Here is an 18393-nt window from a genome sequence, read left to right as displayed (position 1 = left end):
ATCGCTCTATTTGAGATCGGTATCGCCGTCGAACACCTATCCGAATCTCGTTGAAAAGCATCGAGCCTGACGTTCGACGCAAGCGAACAAAAGTAAAACGCGAAGGGAAATGGAAGATTGCTTATATGTGTATAACTTTTTCCTATCTCGAACGGCAGTCTCACTTATCGCGATCTCGTTGATCGACGTGACTACTTAACATCCATTCCGCTACCTATTAACAATGTAATTTATATCGGTTCGAATGATGCCCGACACGCAACCCGGCAAAAACAGAATTACTACGGAAATGTAATTGCTTAAGGAAATTTCTTACAATCAGGGTTGAAAGAGGTTCATCGTTTTGCCACGGAACTTTATGCACTGCGTGATTAAATCTCCAAAAGTGATGACATACGAAGCTCAATAGAATTTAATCTTCGTACGCTCCAGAAAAATCGTAGCGGTTTCAGTTTTCATTTCACACTCCAATTTAATCTGTGTCTCGTACACGTCGTCTTATTTTAGCATGCTTGTCAGCTGTTGAATGTTATATATTGTAAAATGTGAAAAATGATGTTGTTACAGACAAATTATAAATCATTTATGAATAAACTACGGATCTTAACATATAAAGTCAGCAGTCTCGTTATAAATATCATGCTCTGCATTATATAACGACATGCAGACAATTAATTGGATTTTATTTACGTGATATAAAAAAATAGTGGTCGAATCGAAAACAAGAAATGGAGAAGCATTAAAACTACACATCTAATTCCTAAAGCTGCAAATGTATCATTTAATTACGTACATAGTAAAAGATGACTACGTACTGTTCATTCTTTTTTATTACATAAGATTTCCATGCACAATTTAGCTCTTTGAAGAAAAAATATTCTTAGTATTTTAAAAAAGCTTGAAGAAGTTTACTTTCAGTCCGATTCGAGTAAGTGATTTTGCACTGTCTAAAATTGAAAGTGCAAGCAGAAGGGAATCATGTAGCTTTTATTTGTCATCTGTAGAATGAATTTGTGAAAATTATGTGTCTGTATCGGTCCATTGATTTCTCTGATAAATCTATTTGCAAGCAAGGTTTCTTTCAGTCCGTTGATCGAGGATGCTCGAAAATTTCGTTGTAGAAGTTAGTTTCGCGATTAGTCGAAGGTGAAGGGCGACGTTGTGTGGCGAATAACGCGAGAAAAAGAAAGGGAGGAGAGAACGAGAGAAAGGCCGTTGACGTGTCAAGCGTTGAAAAGCAGCATCGGTCCCACATTGGCGTCATGCTCGAATTTTACGAAAAGCAATGCAGGTGACGGTGCATTAAAGGGTGTACAAGGTCGTTATCGCGCGAATGCATAATAATGTTCAGGTTGATTTACGCTGCGCCCGGGATTTCAGGTGTGTACATATACAGATCTCATTATACGCGCATTATATGCACGGCTGATCGGTGTGCGTGGATAGGCGTGTACATGCATATCGACGCAGCCGTATCCTGTTCCCTGCGCGATCGATACCCCGGATAAGTGGTAATGGAATAATCGACGTTTCGTGTAAAGGATATTCGGATAATCAGCTATCCGATGCGCGATATCTCCATAACAATATCCGGTGACACAATTTTTTTTTTCTTTTTTTTCAAATATTCACTGCTATCGTTCGGTATCTGAACGGTGAACCGTCGCGAACCGGTTAGCGGGGTGAAGGGGAAACCGTGTAATTGGATTAACGGACCATTGTCAGGCTTATCTTAATCGTGTTCCCAGTTGTTTATTGGCGAAAATTGCGGATCGATGTTCACACGTGGCTCCAGCGAGTTTCCGGAAACGTCTTCCCGGGCAATCTATACACGTGTCGTTTCAACTTTATTTCAGCCGGAACACGGGTACCGTTAATATGGCACACTGCTTAAAAATTCTCCGATCATAGCTATCGATCATCTCCAAACCGTGGATCTTTATGCAAAGTAAAAATTGCCTGTATCATTCACGGGCCACAGTATTCAAATAAAACTTCATTTCTTCTGTCAATGAGTTTTGTATACTTTTAAAAAATAATATGACTCACAAGCACACGCGGTTGTGGGCGCTCATAAATTTTGTAAATATTTGTACCGTTTTATGTTTTGCCTACACAATTTTGTCATAGATGCATTAGAATGTTTTTATGACTAGAGACTTCAGTCGCTGGTACATCATTGTAACTGTATTGTGTGCGAATGATGCGACACATTGTTAACCGTCTCAGTGTTTAATTTATACGTCTTAAGGGTGAGGGTCAGAATCGGTGGTATTTACGAAGAAATTGTACGATATCCATACTATTTATAATCTGACATGTTAATGACTATCAAAAGGTTTGATGTCTATACTCCTGTGTTTAACTTGTAAATCACACTTGAGAAAGATGCTGTAAAATATTGGTAACCAGTTATCTTTTGTCGTTTATTTTAACATGCGCGCCATTTTACTACGGTATTACTGTACACTGTAATCGATAAGTGTAAACTCATTATTATCAAAGGGGGAAGAAACTATAGATTAATCGAGAATTGTTGTATAAGAAAATGCTATGTTCGACTTGATGCTTTATCAGATCAAAGTGTATTGCATGACGTTTCACGTTTACAACGATCGGGTTACACAGATTACAAATATTCTTTCGTCTACAGTATTATGATATCGTTCTCAGATACACTGAGGAAGAAGACGATCTTAGCTACCTTAGGAGGAACGTGACGATACCGTATCCTAGGGAGTAGGAGTCGGAGAGCCTTGAAAAACTGCTGACGAGCCATCGTGAGGAGGGTCATCCACCTCCAATCTTCTCTCAGCACACTTTCGAGATCGGTAACTATATCGCTTCTTTGCATAACAGGGGTACACAATGGTCTTAACATTTTATAAACACGTAATACGACCGGTATCTTCGTGCTTGCAAGTAAACAGAAATTGTAACAATATAGTCCGTCGTCGATGCGAAAATGTACAAATGGAAAATTCTGGGATGTTTCAATAACTTTATTGCTCCATGCTTGCGAAATTTCGTTATGAAGATACACGTACGTCTCAAAGTAGACTATACTACTGATATTGATAAAGTCAACTCGTGTACATTCTTTCCTTATGCTTGATAGAAATTACGTGTTATAGTACAGTATTACTAATACACTGGGGGATGTTCATGCAAAATAAAAATTGTTTGCATCAATTGCATGAAGCCAAACAGAAATATTTTCTCCTTTTATTCATTGTAATAAGCTGAAACGAATACACTGATATTTTGAAATTCTTTTAATCTGTCTCCTGCATTAAATCTAGTGATTAATGAGGTTTTACTTCTTGTCAAATAAATACAGAATTATATACAGTAGAACCTCGGTAGTTGTACTCTCGATACGTGCACGCGAATCTCGTCAATTGCATTTCGTCAACACGCGGTAAGGATAGTTACCTAGTTACAGAAAACACGTGACACGTGGCACGCGATAGTAAGTGAAGTGGGGATTCGACGCAGCAGCAGCAGCATAGTTGAAACCGGCGAGTTCGTGCAGTTGGTTGGTCACCTCGATGGTCGCAGACTTTTACAGTCCCATTTCGTGCAACTACAGAGGTTCTACTGTAATTAAGCCAACGCGTCTCTAAAATTTCATAACGTTCCAGAGGATTAAAAATTGAATATATAACAAATTGTAAGTTCATATTTCCGTCTCATACGAGGTGCCACGCGTTTAAACATCGATCACTAGACTGCGAATTTTAGTAAAAAATAAAAATTGTCTGCATCGATTGTTGGAGACAGATCAAAATATCTTGCAATCTTCAAATAGAGTTGAGTCTAGAGTTGAAAATGGTATACTGACATCCTCGAGTGTTTGTAATCTCTTCACTGTTTTAATTTTCATGTATTCAATTTTTCCATGAACCTATAAAATCCGCTGCTGATCACAGACGAACAACATGGCATTTCGATGTGAAAGAGATGAGTGGACATTAATAGTTGGTGAACTCTTTCTGAAATCATGAAGATTTCATCGCCAGCTGACTCTTTATCGTACGGGAAGGGGTGAACAGGTTTCCTACCATTTATAGCGAACATTTCAAGCGACTTGCGCGGAAAGTGGCAGGGACGTCTTGGCATTTTTACCGATAGAATTTCTGTAATAACTTATAAGACTGGACAGGAAGCGGCGTGACGCTTAGTGGCGTGATTCTCGCGATCCGAGTCCGTCGTTTTCTCGCTTTTTCTTACGTGCACGCCGGCGCGAGCGCGCGCGCGCGACGCTGTCCTCACGGATATAAATTATTGCGGGCCTCGTCGGCCCGTTCCGGCCTCGTGCAAAAAAATCCGCCGCTACCCATTAGAAATTATAAGTGCTGCCGGTGAACGCGGCTTCAACCGACATCACCGACTTCTCTCTTCCTCTCTCTCTCTCTCTTTCCTCGTTTTTTAAACTCCCCCGCGCGCCGGCTCCCTTCGCTGTGGCGGCAGCTGCCTCTTTTTCTTCCTCTTCTTCCCTCGATCAGCCCGGTGAACCGGCTGATCGTACTTGTCACTGGTCCTCGTTCCACCCACGCTACGCCACGCCACGCTTGCCTTTCTGCGTCGTGGACCGGTCCAACTTTTTGTCGCGACCACCTTCTCCCGTCTACCTTTCCTTCCCCGAACCCCCGCCTCCGGCAGCTCTCGATCTTTCTCCTCCCGTTTTACTCTTTCTCGATCTATTCATCTCTCCCATGCCACAGCCCCTTTCTCTTTGTCTTCGGTGTCCGTTCCCGTGGCCCTGCCAGTCTCATACCGGGAAACGTCGATCGACTATCGAGATACCTCTGAAATAAGTTGTCGCAATCGACAAGCGGCGTCGGCATCTCCTGCCTCCGCTATTATTCATTTTCGTTTTTAACATTCATCAGCCGTTACGCATAGCATCATTCTTTACGCGAACCTCGTTCGTTGCACTTTGTTCGCGCGAGGTGGAGAGTGTAGTCTACAATTAGTAGAAGTGATTCTTGCAGAGGGTGTCCCGCGTACCGTGGACAATCGATTGGGAAGTAATTCTATACGCAAAAGTGAGTCGAGAAAGAAGAATAACATTTTTTTGTTTGACGTCTCGTTTTCGAGAAAAGGAAGTTTATAGATTCATCAGGTTCGCGTGCTTTGGTTCAGTATATGCAAGAATATGTAGAATCGGTAGGTGGTGATCAGACGCGTCATACCTATCTAATATCAGCGCATATTAGCTGAATTTTCATGTCGATTTACTCGAAAACAAAGTTTTGAATGAACAAATTTTATTCGTTCTTTTGGACTCTCTTTTGCGGGTAGATTAACAGTGAATCCGGGATATACGTCGCCGAGACTTCTGAGTTAGCCGTCGCGGAATTATCCCCACTACCGCGGGGTATACCCCGCGAGGGACCAAGAAGCTCGAGAGCCGCCTCACAGTGGGCAATTTGGACAAAATCGGATTCAAAATCAAGGAACTTTCGATAGGAATGAGGTAGAGCGATGAAATCTTTTTTAAATGAAAGCTGCAACTTTGTAGAATATGGGAAAAATAGAGAGATTGTGGTACGAACGTTTTTAACCTCGAGAAAATTCGTTGAACGCGCACAAATTCAAGAAAATTTTAGTTTTTCCAATACCACGCGCGGAAAAAAAATTTTTTTTTAATATGCTATACATCATTTCCCATAGATTTTTTCACGCTGATTTCAAATCTGGTCTCAAAATTTGTCTACGACCTCAGGATTTTGCAAAAAATAGATTTTTGTGGCAAAAACTAATGAAGTAATTTTTTCGTTGAAATGATTGGATGGTAATAATCTCCCTATTTTTCCCATATTCTACAAAGTTGCAGCTTTCATTTAAAAAAGATTTCATCGCTCTACCTCATTCCTATCGAAAGTTCCTTGATTTTGAATCCGATTTTGTCCAAATTGCCCATTGTGCGCCGCCGCCTGAGGAGTGTGAACATAACAGGGTCTTGTCGGCGGTATTTTCCCGCTGTGACTTTGACAGATAAGTCATAGGACACACGAATTACGACCTATTTACGGACCGTGGTGAACTGTAAATGGCAATGACTATCGCTGTCCTTGTCTACGTTCGGCACTGCATCAAAGAATAGTGTCCGGACGACGACAAGACTCAGCCTGCTGACATATAACGCGGATTCACTGTACATACTTCCCACTTGGTTCTTCACTGGAAATGGAATTTCTACGATCAACTCGAAGGCGGATGCTTCTGACGATTTTTTATGGCAGCCACGACTAGATTCACTGAAATCCTCACGTATCAATTTTTCGTACACATTTGCGAATCATTCCCCGATGAATCCACCACCGAAACTTTATCTCTCGATGTCTAGATAGCGAGCTGCAACGAACAGTCAACATTCCACCGCGTGTCACTGTCCGCGCCAGATGACGCAGTAAATCTCGACACGGAAAGAACGCATTCCGCGAGTCGCTAGCATCCCTGCAGGAAGAGAGTCAGGACGAGCACATCCTGCGTGCTGAGGAGAGGATATAACGAAGTCGTGGCAAGAAAATCAGCTGCGTTTATGTCTGTCATTCTATGTCGAATCTGGCGGCGAAAAACAGATTCCTACTTTAATTTCTAGCATTCGCGGCTAATTGAATGCCCGGATACCCTAGTTCTCTCGCTGAGGAACCTAATCCTCCAAACATTCGTTCCTCCCACCCTTGTGGGAGCAGACTCCATTAATTTTTAAATTCAAGCTTCGATAAGGAATTAGCTTTATAAGTTTAAACTATCACCATACTACAGTCTAATTGTAAGTTCTCAATATAGAGTGAATAAAGATATTACATTGTTCTCGCGTCCATAGTTTCTTCAGAAATTTCCCATGTTCATCTGAAAATATGGTGACTTTAGGATTGTTATGTAGACTTATTTTAGAAATATAAATTGGTGTTACCTGAAAGTATCACAGTCTGCCAACGAGTTTTTACCAGTTTTTATTCAACAATATATTAACATGCTTACAAAGCAAGCGATTAAGGAGACATAAGATACATAAGATCCTTTACAGAGTAATGGAGAAGAATATGCGAACAAGTAAGAAGGAAGCTAACGTTAAGCTAATTCTAGTTAATTCGATACTTTCGAATGAGGAAGACAGGACACTCTAATTTCTGAGATTGTCAAGTACAGATTAGAAACGGCAAACACAAATGTCCCGATTTGTAAAGGCAGTAGAACGGCGCGTTGGCTATCAAGCTAGCCTCTGTATGCCTTGAAACGACTGAACCAGGTACTCCGAACGTTCCAAGAGCCCGATAGCAGTTTCATGGAAAGCTTGGCCCGAGCAGGATCGCAGATGCTGTTTGCGTCGAGCATCGATTCCATACACAAGTCCGCGCGCGATCGCAGGCCGGGCTCCCATTCAAAGCGTGGACCCAATAAATTGTCATTCATGACAAACTGAGGACAAAGTAAAGGCGCACGGCATCGACGTGGTATCCAGCACCGCGGCAGGATTCACGACGGACATTGGCAATGCCGTGGTGGCCAAGACGTCGCGGCGTTATGCCGTATCTTCAGGCAATAGATCACCCGCTCGGCGTAATCGAGCAACGCGCGTTCGACTGCCGACGTCCGCGACGTCCGGCAGCACGCGAATTTCTTGGACGTCCCTCTCGACATATTAGGTCGTCTCATTAGTTCCTAACGCGGATTCGTTTACACCAGATCGAAAACGTTCGCGAACTTTTTGGCAAGTTCTGTCTAGTACATGTATCGTAGAACTTCTTTGAAAAACGTCCCTTATGCTATGTGAGCTGTTCATTTGCCAAATCAATTAACACTAGGTTTAATATTCTCAATTTACGATTATTGAGATTGTAAAGATGCATCCGTGAGGAATTATTCGACACATTTATATATTTGCAGTATTAAAAGATGGGCTTAGATTTGGATAGATACATTTTTGTTATTTTTATAATGTAATGAAAAATAGTCACATTTAGTGCTCCGTAAACGTAATGTTAAACAGACGCAACTATAAAATCTGAACTCGCTTGAGTATAAGACATACATTATATATTTATTTCTTTGGGTATATATACGGTACTCGAAATAAGGCTATAGATCTTTGACAGCATACTGAATCCTCATTTTTTTCTTCTTTCTTTTCAGGTTTTACAAATTAGTTGAGTGTTGGTTGTCGTTTTACCATGGAAAAATATACAGTCGCACAGCGTGTAGAGATTGTTAAAATTTATGCGAAAAATAATTAATCTGTTCGATTATCGAGAGAAAGTTTGGTGATCGATCTCTCGCAGTGCTGATGTGAACTGACGACCAAGATTATGCGACATAACAACTTTAGATTACTGACTCTGGGGTTCTGATAAATTGTTGCTTTATTCCAATAAGCCGACAACGCTCGAAGATTTAAAAACCAACATCAATTTTGTTTTTGCTGCCACAGGTGCCGATTTATGTGAAAAAGTGTCCAAAAATTGGTGTTCACGCATCGATTTTTTAAAGAAGCCCAGAGGCTGTCACGTAAATGAATTTATTTTTATAACATAATGGCATATACCAATGAATAAAAAATAAAATTACATTGATATCTTATACTGTTATGTTTTTATTTCAATTTGAACATGCATAGCTCTTATTTGATGATCCTTTACTTTTCCTGATCCATTGTTTTTTTTTATAATGTAAAACAGTCAGTTTTAATGCTCCGTAAACCTATTACTAACTCGACAAAATAAAAAGTAAAGATAATTGCGGAAATGCTGTACGTTTATTGTTTAAAGTACTTTCAATATTTGTCAGTTGGTAAATTTCATTGTAAGTGACAGTTAACTAACAAACCTCAAATATCTAGCCATAATTGTGCTACTTATAGTCTAGATAATTTGATTGTATCAAATTTCTCCGGTTTCCCGATTTATTCTATAAAAATATATATACAGTCGGGGACAAAATAAAGTGGACACCCTTTAACAACTAATAACTTCAACTTAATATTGAACTAAACGACTTAAGTTTTTGTTTAGGAGTTAGAAGAATTAGTTTAGCAGATAATGTATAAATAAAAATTAATTAAAAATTACGATTGGTCGAAACTGCTCAGAAAAAAGTAAAGTTCACGATTTTTAACTCTTTTACCTGTGCCTGTCCTAAAAATTGAAAATGTGCATTTTGTAGTTCTAACTAAAAGTCGATTAAAATTGCTACGAGCTATGAACAATTCAAAATTGTGAGAAACTGCGATTTAGATCAATCGTAAGCCCACAGTTCAAAGATTCTAACATCTTTCAACGCTTATAGCTTTTTTATGCGTCAACCGATTTCGACAAAATTTTGTACGCGTATATAACTCCTATAGATTTACGAAACGCATGTTTTAAATTTTTATCATAGGCACAGATGAAAAAGTTCAAAATCGTGACCTTCACTATTTTCTTCCAAATTCTGTAGCAATAGGAATTTAGAAAAATTTTGTTTTTCGCATGAACTATGACTTAAGTTGTTTGGTCCAATTTTAGAAAAGTTAGAGTTTTTCTCGATATATATCGCAAACACCTGGCTGATAAAAGTCGCAAAACTATCCCCACTATGGCGGGGTATACCCCGTGAGCAGTCTCAAAGCTCGAGAGGCCTGCATTATTTCCTATTTTCACTATTGTCCTTTTCTACGTTCGGCGTGTATCAAAGAATAGTTTCTCTTAATATTCTCCCCGACCATATACAATCCACGTAATTCTATTTGTTTTTCCTTGAAAAAGTAACATAGGGGAAGGTAGCCTAATTTGGACCATCACTTAATTTGGACCACTATGATATCCAAAGATTGCTGAAGTCTGTGCGATTTTGAATAAGCATCTTGTAAGTAGAAAATTAGTTATTTCGACGTAAGAGTGAAAGCCGTTAATTCATCTAAACGTAAGTAATTACAAGTCTTATTATATCATCACAAAGCTTACTTATTCATCTATAATTTGCAGTTACAATTTTGAGAGTTTATGTTACATTTAGGTTTCTGTACAATGTCAAACATTAAACATTAAACATTTGTTCCAATTGTCGTTAAGAAAGCCAATGGTCCAATTTAGGAAACCGGTTCCCTTATTTGGACCGATGACACGATTTTTTTAAATTCATTTTTCACGGTTATAAATGTTCTTTAAAATTTAATAGATGGTATTATTTTGAAGGTACACTTAGTGAGTTTCTTATGTATCTCTATATACTGAAACATATAAAATTGGTCCAAATTAGCTTACCTTCTTCTGTGTACTTCAAATATCCATAACTAACGTGTGCAGAATTCTAATCCAAAAAGTTTAACGTTTCTTCCGAAGAAAATGGCACTCGAAACCAGAATACCCCCTTAACGCTCTTGCTATTAAGCGCGTTCCACTTCGGACGTGTCGCGTGAAATTAATCGGCTAATAGAGACAGAGTTCTCTGTACGAGCACCATGTGACTACTGTTCTGATCGTATCAACGACGCCCACGCGACGGAAAAGCATCGAGCTCGAACCAAAGACGTCGCCATGCAACCGGTGGTTCCCGTTTTGGAAAAGTTTCTGGCAACCGATCCGGTTGCCGGACACGCATAGTGGCGCACGCACACGCGTCGGACGCGGCGTACACACACCGCTTCGATAAGATCATTGTTCTACAAGCACCGAAATGCGAAAAAGTTTGTAGAGCGATAGCGGAGCTGATCTGGTTATCCCCGATCTCTTCCTAGTTGGACAGACGTACACCCGAGTTTTTCGTCATTGTCCGAGTACCCAGCAGGCTCCGGGTGAAGTGAAACACCGAACGGACACCGGTAACTCGCGATCACCGCGATAAGATCGCGCTCGAGCCGCCCACGCAGACGTGGAACGCGTTAATGTTGAGCGGTTTCCTTTCGTGGCGCTGCGTCAATCGTGCTATACGCCTCGACGTTGGATCCCCTTTGCGCGAGCGCGTGTTTGTTTAATAAGTTCGTCGGATCAGGCCGGGATTAACGCGATCTATCACGCGGGATATTACCGTCAAAAGTAATCCACTGCGCGAAACGCTGAAGGCGCGGTAAAAATCGATCCGAGGGCTCGTTAAATCGAAACTGGAGAAACGTATTCGAGATTTTATGATTTTCCGCGGTAGCAAACGACGATCTCTGGTTCGTGGAGAGGTTGATGGTTTCAAAGATAGACTACGTTTTTCGAAACTCTGAATTTTCAATCTATTTTTGTATTCTTTAACATGACACAGCGACCCAACGCCATATGTGCCACTTAAACACCCCCATATCGCGAATGCACTATCATCTTACAGCTTCTTCCGCGTATCATTTTTCTAACTTTTCTGCTCGTCGAATCCAACATCAAATGCGTCCAAATCTATAAATTTTCGTAACATAACATAACTTCTTTGAATTCTTAATGGTCCAATTTTTTATTTATTTGTATCTCCTGTTACGACACGATGGCGCGTCTCAGTTGCGAGTTGCATTCTTCAACTGTCTACAACTAAATTAAGTGTGCAAATACAAACAAATTTTTGTTACCACGGTACGCTGTAATTTCAACACTGATGTAATTAAATTCCATTGTAACATAAAATAAAATTAATACAGAACATAAGACCAGCTAACCATTGAGACAACAAGTATAGTTTGCTCGCGGAAAGCTATGGAACAATCCGAAAATTTAACGTGAACGTCAGACGTTGGATGACTATGGTCACTGGTTATATCGAAAAGGTTAAAGAAAATACTTAAAAAAGAATTCACTCTCTGAAAGTTCAAAACCAGAATACCCCGGCAATAATGGCACCGAGGAAACCGAGCGGGGGAGGGGAATAGGCTGGTAAAAAAAGGGGCGAGAGGGAGCAAAGGAGCGCCTGAAATTACAGAGGGAACCCGTTCGAGCGCGGTGCCTCGCGTTAATTATAAAAAATGTAAACGCCCGATAATTTTAAATATCGCCGGCCGACAGGTGCGAGGCGTTTCGCCCGGACTCGCGTGAAACCGTGCGGCTTTAAGCTGCCCCGCCTTTATCGGTGCGTGTGCGTGGACCGATCTCGCTATCACGCGAGTGCGAGCACTTTCCTACGCGAGTAATTGGCTCGATTTCATTCGATGCACGCCGCCGCGAGAGATCGCACGATAATCCGCTTCCGTTCGCTACCGGGGAACCTGTTCCGTTCGATTCGGCCGACGCCGCCGCCGCCGCCGATCGCGTTCCGTTTCGATTCCGTTCCCGCGAGAAGAACGACCGTGAAGATCGGACGCGAATTTGTATTTGCGCGACTCTCGCTATCGTTTACTACATCGTCGGCGGAATCCCGCACCACGGCCGCAGAATGAGATCGCTTTCGGTTTTACGGCCGTTTCATTTCTGCCGATTTTTAACAGGTTTACGAGCCACTCAGACGACCGGGTTAACCGCCTTCCGATTTTTCACTCGGATTTTACGCAGCTTTCGTTTTGGCGTTCGGTTTCATTGAATAAGCGCTGACAAATTCGCTGTGTGATTTTAGGAATTTTATGGGAGGAGTGTATAAACGTTTCAGGTGGTGTATCAACACAGTACATTAATTCGCGTCCTATAATTTCACCCGTTTTCTTGACGAATTCTTTCCCGACTCACGGAAATATTGTCTTTCGCTTTTAATGAAATAATTTGCAGATTTAACGATTTAACCTTGTACCGAGTTTGTTGAGCGTCGTGGGAATTGCTAACAGTAGTTTCGACACAAGTTCGAGGCCACGTGACTTCTACAATATGAAGATGATGTGTGTTGTAGTCTTAAAAGATGCCGTCGGTGTAAAATCTCGGAAATTATTATGATTAGACTGCGGATTTTATGCATTTCTGGCAAAAATGGGTGGGTGTAATTTCAAACCATAAAAAGGTTACAAGAATATAAGAGTATCAATATATTTCTCACAACATAATAAAACTACTACAGGGAGGAATACATTTCTATTTGGTTCCAATGTCTTGCAATTAATGCAAACGATTTTTCATTTTGCATAAAATCCGCAGTCTTATTAAGATACAAGACGCGAAATAAGGTATAACACGAACTAGATTTAGTCTATTGTTAAATTATAGTAAGGACGATGCTTTAGTAACTGTTGCCACCTTAATTTAACAAAATTAATTAATTAATTTTATACGTTTGAAGATTAATTTTATTCCTTATAACTAGACTTTCTATTTACTCGAAGCTTTTAGTAAATATTACGTGTTATACAAACGTATTTTAATCCTTGTTTGGTATCATGTCTACTCGACTATGAAGTATCGTACTGGGGCTTTTCTGAAATTACGTAAAAATTTACTATGGTTGTTTTAAGTATGTAGTTTAAAACTAAAAACCCCAATTGTTTCAAAGAAGTTAAAGAAACTTCATATTTACAGTTATTGTATGATACAGTTGCGAAAATTAGTGAATAGAAATTTTATTAGGGTCATCCGTTTCATGTTCAGTTCATGTCCGAACGTCCTATGTCCATTTTTAACATGCCTAGGATGTTCGCAAGACTTAAATTTCGTACGATTTAAGAACGTCCATTTCTTAAGTATCATGGGTGTTCTTAGGACTTTTCTTAGGGCCTATCTCAATCCCACATATGTATATGTATGTATTACATACATGTATAATTTTTATATACCTGATCTACGTGTTTGTATTCAATGAAATTTTCATTCAATTCAACATTGTTTAGCAATTTTAAACATGAGAGGTTACCATGGTGTTTTTAAAAATTCTATAAACATACAGAGAATGTTACTGTCGGACGTTCGGAGAAAGTTCTGAGGATGTCGACGCAGGACGTCCTCAGGACATCTCACTTCGTAAATGGGACTTTCCTACGATATTTAAAGAGCGTAACGAGGACGTATAGAGGACACATAGACCTTCTCGGGACGTCCCCCGAACGTACAGAACGTCCAGCACGGAATAATAAAAACTTGATCCTTCATGCATTTCGAACCACGTATTTGCTTCGAAAATAAACAGCGAGAGCTTTGACTTGGTTTAATATGACCCAGTACCAATTTTATTTAGCATCAACAGACGTCTGATAGTAATCGCATAGAATTTGTCGGTTTCTGTCTTTCCGCGTATGGATCTGTCAGCCGGTGCCGATGAATACACTGGTAGACCTTAACACTTATCCTTTCGCCGCGTCTTCCGCTCGCGGATCGTTTCGTGAGGCGTCGAAGAGTGGTCTCGCGGCGTTCCGGCGGCGCCGAGCGTCGCCAGCAAAGAGCCCCGGTGTCGATAAATAAGTATCACCGCGTTGAAAAGCGCCGATTGGCCGAGCCGCGAAGGAACGCGTGCTCACCTGCGGCTTCGCAGCGTCGCGTCGAAGAAAGGTGCGCGCGCGAGAGATATCGCAGATAAATATCTGCGAGTGCGAGTGCGAATGCGAGTGTGCGCGAATACGAAAGAGCAAGTGAGAAAGAGAGAGAGAGAGAGAGAGAGAGAGAAAGAGAGAGAGAGAGAGACAGAGAGGGAGACCGAGGACGCGGTGAACGTTTGCGCGGCGCGCAGCGGTTTTCACGTGTCAACCGGTTGATATATTTGCGACTAATGACCCGAAGGAATAATTATGACTCTCGCCGCGAGAATTTCAACCGTACGGAATCGTTCGGCCGACGTGTGCGTTCGGTTAAGGGCAGTTGAAGCGCTGCGATAACTCAGTCCGCCGCGACGATCGGAACTTAATCGGATGCATCGAGGTAGATTAACGACTGCGACGTGAATGGCCGGTGCGTGTTTCGCTGACTTCTGGAGGATATTGATGTTCCTCGGTCATTTCGCGGGGCTCCTTCCTTGTTCGGACTAAATGGTACGAGTACGATTATTGTTCTTATTGTTGGGCCGTAACAGAAATTCGTTCGCTTATCCTCAATATCTTCTTTTTAGTCACTAACATTGTGGGCAACGAATTATGCCCCTCCAAAATACTCTAACCTCATTGAGAGACTTTAATACTAAACTTACCAAGCACAAAACATATAAAAGTGAAACGTCTTATAGAAGGGAGAAGATTGAATTTAATGAAACTTTGTACGATTTTCATTATAATATGTGCTGCAATAAAGAAGTCGATTCGGTAATGTCCTATAAAAATATTTTTATAATTTCAATAATTGTGAAATAGAGAACCGGTCATTCTGACCGTGGTAGGTTTAGTGTTAATTTCCTTTAAACCGAAATCAAATTCTATTTTGTTGTAGTTGATATACCTACACCACCGTTCAAAAGTATTAGGTGTAGTATTGGTAAGTTCCACATACGTAATTTTTAATTTAGAACGTTAGATATTTCATAAGAAACTAATAAAAATCGATTTTAGTCACTATTTTAGGCACTGAAATAACTTTTATGCAATGCTAATACATATTTCCTATAGTGTATATCCTTTGGCGAAAACATTGGCATACAATAGATATAAACTACCTTTTTTTTCTATGAAATTCTGAACGATGAAGAAATTCTAATCATTACAATCACAAAATAAATAGTGGTGCAAGGGATTAATTGAAGCAATCAAAATGGAGAAGTCCCTCGGTAATTTGTCTCGCGACGGAGTAGTCGTTGGTCGAATGGCCCGACGCGATGGTACGAAAGAAAAATTCCATCGGGGTCCAGGAAGAGAAGGAGGACACGGGAAAAAGAGGAATGGGTGGAGCAGGGCATTAAGCCGTATTTACGCCTGACGCGATTTTGCGTGGGCGAGCGGCAGCAGCAATTACGGGCCCCGGGGACGAGCCGATGAGCGAAGCGGCCTTAACGAGCGGTTCTCCGACTGGCCCCTCGTCCGTGCACCGTAGCCCCCCTTTCCCTCTTCGTCTCCATTACCGATCGAGGTGTCCCACGAATTTTAAGGGACACCTTTGAGAGGACGACAGCCGCCTCCTCTCGCGTACAGTTTTCCCGGCGATTCTCGTTCGCGGTGCGGCGGCGGGGGAACTGAAAAAAAAGCCCAGGAAGAATCGTTCTCGGGAGCAGCAACCTGTGGACTGGCCTTTTTATCGCGCCGGCCGGAGCCGGCTTTACGAGGAGTCCCATAACGGAAATTTACGGTCCTCCCTTGCACTCTGCCTTTCCTTTTCGCCCCCTCGCCACCTCGCCGACCGCCTTGTCCTTCTCTGATGCTCCTTTGCTCCAGGCCAAACCGTGTGTCTCCGACCGGGTCCCCGTTTTGTTCCGTTCCGTTCCCATCCGATCCGGCCTTCGATTCCCGAGGATCATCGCTGGATTCTCGCCACAGAGCCGGAAAGAATTAACGCCGATTAATTAAGCCCGCCAGATTCGGACACTCTGTGTGGTCCGGCCCGGGGACCGATTGAAACAGCCGCGAGGGCAGTCTTTAAAGTACCGGTTATATGCGCGACAGTAACGAGCGGCCGCCTACGCTACCCGGTTCCGATGATTCCTTATTGACTCGGGACCGTACGATTTCGTTAAGTGGCACGTCGATACTAATTAGAACGGGAAACCGAGAGCTGGCGACGCGCACTCCCTCCGCCGGCGATCCCTCCTCGATCTTTAGCAGCCTCTGCGGACTCTGCTCGATCGTACAAGCATTTTCTTGTACGATCTGTTTAACATCTCGTTCTGTTTAACACGTTGACTGCCATGTCACCCATATGTGGATGACGGAATCATTTGTCCAGGTTTAAAATTGAATTTTTACGTTAATATATTAAGTGTACCAAATTTGATTAGGATCTATAAAATGCAAGAAAGTTGGAGGACTACTCAATATCGTACATTTAATTGTTTTCAATTTTTATTCCATTAAATAACTTACTTTGATTTTATGGAATTTTTTAGGTTTCTAGTTTGGCAGTCGAAGCGTTAAACTTTTGCACGCAATTATTTCCGAAATTACAGTTTCTTTTAAAAAATGTGTCAAATAAAAGTCTTGTCTAGGTGGGGACGTACTTCTTCTTAAGGTAACCTTTTTTTTATACGGAACAGTATGTTTTTATTTAGGTGTGTAGCCTGTTTCATGACGAGTTTATTGACTTTTATTGGCTCTTTATGTTGATTTGGTAGGTTTAATGCAAGCCTTCACGTTAATAGTATTAGGTTCCTCTTGTCCCACTGATTTCATTGGCAATTATAAAAGAAACTTTAATCGTAAAAGATTCAAATCTACTTGGATCTGTTTCAGTATTGCGAGTAAGATTTTAATTTTTTTAATACTTGTGGGGTCGAACCTAACCAATCAAAGTTCAAATATACTTGCAGGGTACTTTCTTCTATCGCATGTAGTAATTGTAATAGGCTACAGGCGAATGGGAGAGCGGTTACATTGTCTCGGTGTTGAGTTTTACGAATGTTAACGCTGGAATCACCGAGTTGTTCAAATGAACGGCTTACTTCTTCTCGTAAAAACTACGGGATATCGCTTATCAAGCTTTCATTCGACTTTTATTATATCAGCGCATAAACGAATCAATTTATTTAATAACTTTACACCGAGGCATAGTCATTTTCACCCTCTGGTAGTTTCACTGTTAATCCGGATATAAAGTTTTTAATGGCTGGATTATTATTTGTAACCATTATATTTATCCTTAGTCGATAGTGCTGCATAATCGAACCGATCGCTTCTTACTCATCGTTGCAATTTCAAAGAATGTAATTAAGAAGTTCCGGAGTACTTTTGAATCAAGTGTGAATTGTTATTATTATTTGTAGTTCGTTATTTCAATTTACTCACTACAAATAAGCTGGTATAGTGCCGTAGTCTTCGTAAATTCGTAACTTCCCTTTATTTCTTTTATTTCAAATCCATAATTCTCTAGAAACTATAATTCTCGGTGTAATCTTGGAACGGCTTCCTCGACACAGATACGTCGCGAGATTGAAGTGACAACGATCGGAAGGAACGAATTGGCACCTGTTCCCCGTGGCGTTTAATCATACCTCCGCAATTGTTACAAACGCGAGAATTCATTTTCCTAATTAAACTGTCCCGAACGTCTTCCGAGTCTAGGATTTGCTGCGCCGTATCTCGAGAACATCGGCGAATTCTCTTATCGATCGCGAGTCGCAAGACGTGGGTAAACGGGATTCGGAACCGGGCCCCCACGATCGAGAATTAATCCAATTCCGTTGATCCTGGAAATATCCTGTTCCCGATTCCGAGCCGCGGCGTATCCGACGGATTCACTTATTTAGATTCAGCTCGCCGGTTGTTCTCAATAATAAATCAGTCCACTTAATTAGATTACCGCGAGTGTCAGTTATCCAGGATACGGCTATATCTTGACAGCGCGACAGAATTACTCGCAAATAACTTGACACGGTTGATAAGTTAAGCCTGTGGGCAGACCTCACGCAGATGGAAAATTGTTAGAACGTTTATTCTGTCTAGACCATTCTCATATT

General features: G+C 41.2%; 1 long non-coding RNA gene across 1 annotated transcript in view; it reads left to right on the top strand.

Annotated features, from left to right (window-relative positions):
* LOC143356914 (uncharacterized) overlaps window positions 1–18393 on the top strand; it is a 167971-nt gene that overhangs the window by 87492 nt on the left and 62086 nt on the right. Inside the window, exon 2 of the long non-coding RNA XR_013082746.1 lies at window positions 2674–2831. This is a non-coding gene — a long non-coding RNA (uncharacterized LOC143356914). The remainder of the gene's footprint in view (window positions 1–2673; window positions 2832–18393) is intronic.

Source organism: Halictus rubicundus, chromosome 9 (genome assembly GCF_050948215.1).
Source record: "Halictus rubicundus isolate RS-2024b chromosome 9, iyHalRubi1_principal, whole genome shotgun sequence".
Lineage (NCBI taxonomy): Eukaryota > Metazoa > Arthropoda > Insecta > Hymenoptera > Halictidae > Halictus > Halictus rubicundus.
Note: the sequence above shows the minus strand (reverse complement) of the source record. Positions and strands in the feature narration are given on the sequence as shown.